The following is a 3,968-nucleotide window of genomic DNA, read 5'->3' on the forward strand; positions in this document are numbered from 1 at the left end:
TGGAGATGATTTGGTAGTGCAATGAGAAGCATTGCCTTCCATGGTTTCCATGTCATTGTCTCCCATAGGACACTGGAGTGGAGATGATTTGGTAGTGCAATGAGAAGCATTGCCTTCCATGGTTTCCATGTCATTGTCTCCCATAGACACTGGAGTGGAGATGATTTGGTAGTGCATTGAGAAGCATTGCCTTCCATGGTTTCCATGTCATCGTCTCCCATAGACACTGGAGTGGAGATGATTTGGTAGTGCAATGAGAAGCATTGCCTTCCATGGTTTCCATGTCATTGTCTCCCATAGACACTGGAGTGGAGATGATTTGGTAGTGCATTGAGAAGCATTGCCTTCCATGGTTTCCATGTCATCGTCTCCCATAGACACTGGAGTGGAGATGATTTGGTAGTGCATTGAGAAGCATTGCCTTCCATGGTTTCCATGTCATCGTCTCCCATAGACACTGGAGTGGAGATGATTTGGTAGTGCAATGAGAAGCATTGCCTTCCATGGTTTCCATGTCATTGTCTCCCATAGACACTGGAGTGGAGATGATTTGGTAGTGCATTGAAGCATTGTCTTCCATGGTTTCCATGTCATTGTCTCCCATAGACACTGGAGTGGAGATGATTTGGTAGTGCAATGAGAAGCATTGCCTTCCATGGTTTCCATGTCATTGTCTCGCCTAGGACACTGGAGTGGAGATGATTTGGTAGTGCAATGAGAAGCATTGCCTTCCATGGTTTCCATGTCATTGTCTCCCATAGACACTGGAGTGGAGATGATTTGGTAGTGCATTGAGAAGCATTGCCTTCCATGGTTTCCATGTCATCGTCTCCCATAGACACTGGAGTGGAGATGATTTGGTAGTGCAATGAGAAGCATTGCCTTCCATGGTTTCCATGTCATCGTCTCCCATAGACACTGGAGTGGAGATGATTGCCTTTGGTTTCCATGTCATCGTCTCCCAGACACTGGAGTGGAGATGATTTGGTAGCATGAGAAGCATTGCCTTCCATGGTTTCCATGTCATCGTCTCCCATAGACACTGGAGTGGAGATGATTTGGTAGTGCAATGAGAAGCATTGCCTTCCATGGTTTCCATGTCATTGTCTCCCATAGACACTGGAGTGGAGATGATTTGGTAGTGCATTGAGAAGCATTGCCTTCCATGGTTTCCATGTCATTGTCTCCCATAGACACTGGAGTGGAGATGATTTGGTAGTGCAATGAGAAGCATTGCCTTCCATGGTTTCCATGTCATTGTCTCCCATAGACACTGGAGTGGAGATGATTTGGTAGTGCAATGAGAAGCATTGCCTTCCATGGTTTCCATGTCATTGTCTCCCATAGACACTGGAGTGGAGAAGATTTGGTAGTGCATTGAGAAGCATTGCCTTCCATGGTTTCCATGTCATCGTCTCCCATAGACACTGGAGTGGAGATGATTTGGTAGTGCAATGAGAAGCATTGCCTTCCATAGTTTCATGTCATCGTCTCCCATAGACACTGGAGTGGAGATGATTTGGTAGTGCAATGAGAAGCATTGCCTTCCATGGTTTCCATGTCATCGTCTCCCATAGACACTGGAGTGGAGATGATTTGGTAGTGCAATGAGAAGCATTGCCTTCCATGGTTTCCATGTCATTGTCTCCCATTGACACTGGAGTGGAGATGATTTGGTACTGCTTTGAGAAGCATTGCCTTCCATGGTTTCCATGTCATCGTCTCCCATAGACACTGGAGTGGAGATGATTTGGTAGTGCATTGAAGCATTGCCTTCCATGGTTTCCATGTCATCGTCTCCCATAGACACTGGAGTGGAGATGATTTGGTAGTGCAATGAGAAGCATTGCCTTCCATGGTTTCCATGTCATTGTCTCCCATAGACACTGGAGTGGAGATGATTTGGTAGTGCATTGAGAAGCATTGTCTTCCATGGTTTCCATGTCATTGTCTCCCATAGACACTGGAGTGGAGATGATTTGGTAGTGCAATGAGAAGCATTGCCTTCCATGGTTTCCATGTCATTGTCTCGCCTAGGACACTGGAGTGGAGATGATTTGGTAGTGCAATGAGAAGCATTGCCTTCCATGGTTTCCATGTCATCGTCTCCCATAGACACTGGAGTGGAGATGATTTGGTAGTGCATTGAGAAGCATTGCCTTCCATGGTTTCCATGTCATCGTCTCCCATAGACACTGGAGTGGAGATGATTTGGTAGTGCATTGAAGCATTGCCTTCCATGGTTTCCATGTCATCGTCTCCCATAGACACTGGAGTGGAGATGATTTGGTAGTGCAATGAGAATCATTGCCTTCCATGGTTTCCATGTCATCGTCTCCCATAGACACTGGAGTGGAGATGATTTGGTAGTGCATTGAGAAGCATTGCCTTCCATGGTTTCCATGTCATCGTCTCCCATAGACACTGGAGTGGAGATGATTTGGTAGTGCAATGAGAAGCATTGCCTTCCATGGTTTCCATGTCATTGTCTCCCATAGACACTGGAGTGGAGATGATTTGGTAGTGCATTGAGAAGCATTGCCTTCCATGGTTTCCATGTCATCGTCTCCCATAGACACTGGAGTGGAGATGATTTGGTAGTGCAATGAGAAGCATTGCCTTCCATGGTTTCCATGTCATCGTCTCCCATAGACACTGGAGTGGAGATGATTTGGTAGTGCAATGAGAAGCATTGCCTTCCATGGTTTCCATGTCATTGTCTCCCATAGACACTGGAGTGGAGATGATTTGGTAGTGCATTGAGAAGCATTGCCTTCCATGGTTTCCATGTCATCATCTCCCATAGACACTGGAGTGGAGATGATTTGGTAGTGCAATGAGAAGCATTGCCTTCCATGGTTTCCATGTCATCGTCTCCCATAGACACTGGAGTGGAGATGATTTGGTAGTGCAATGAGAACCATTGCCTTCCATGGTTTCCATGTCATCGTCTCCCATAGACACTGGAGTGGAGATGATTTGGTAGTGCAATGAGAAGCATTGCCTTCCATGGTTTCCATGTTATTGTCTCCCATAGACACTGGAGTGGAGATGATTTGGTAGTGCAATGAGAAGCATTGCCTTCCATGGTTTCCATGTCATCGTCTCCCATAGACACTGGAGTGGAGATGATTTGGTAGTGCAATGAAGCATTGCCTTCCATGGTTTCCATGTCATCGTCTCCCATAGACACTGGAGTGGAGATGATTTGGTAGTGCAATGAGAAGCATTGCCTTCCATGGTTTCCATGTCATTGTCTCCCATAGACACTGGAGTGGAGATGATTTGGTAGTGCATTGAGAAGCATTGCCTTCCATGGTTTCCATGTCATCGTCTCCCATAGACACTGGAGTGGAGATGATTTGGTAGTGCAATGAGAAGCATTGCCTTCCATGGTTTCCATGTCATTGTCTCCCATAGACACTGGAGTGGAGATGATTTGGTAGTGCATTGAGAAGCATTGTCTTCCATGGTTTCCATGTCATTGTCTCCCATAGACACTGGAGTGGAGATGATTTGGTAGTGCAATGAGAAGCATTGCCTTCCATGGTTTCCATGTCATTGTCTCGCCTAGGACACTGGAGTGGAGATGATTTGGTAGTGTAATGAGAAGCATTGCCTTCCATGGTTTCCATGTCATCGTCTCCCATAGACACTGGAGTGGAGATGATTTGGTAGTGCATTGAGAAGCATTGCCTTCCATGGTTTCCATGTCATCGTCTCCCATAGACACTGGAGTGGAGATGATTTGGTAGTGCATTGAGAAGCATTGCCTTCCATGGTTTCCATGTCATCGTCTCCCATAGACACTGGAGTGGAGATGATTTGGTAGTGCATTGAGAAGCATTGCCTTCCATGGTTTCCATGTCATCGTCTCCCATAGACACTGGAGTGGAGATGATTTGGTAGTGCAATGAGAATCATTGCCTTCCATGGTTTCCATGTCATCGTCTCCCATAGACACTGGA

This window comes from Oncorhynchus keta, chromosome 21, assembly GCF_023373465.1.
Source record: "Oncorhynchus keta strain PuntledgeMale-10-30-2019 chromosome 21, Oket_V2, whole genome shotgun sequence".
Lineage (NCBI taxonomy): Eukaryota > Metazoa > Chordata > Actinopteri > Salmoniformes > Salmonidae > Oncorhynchus > Oncorhynchus keta.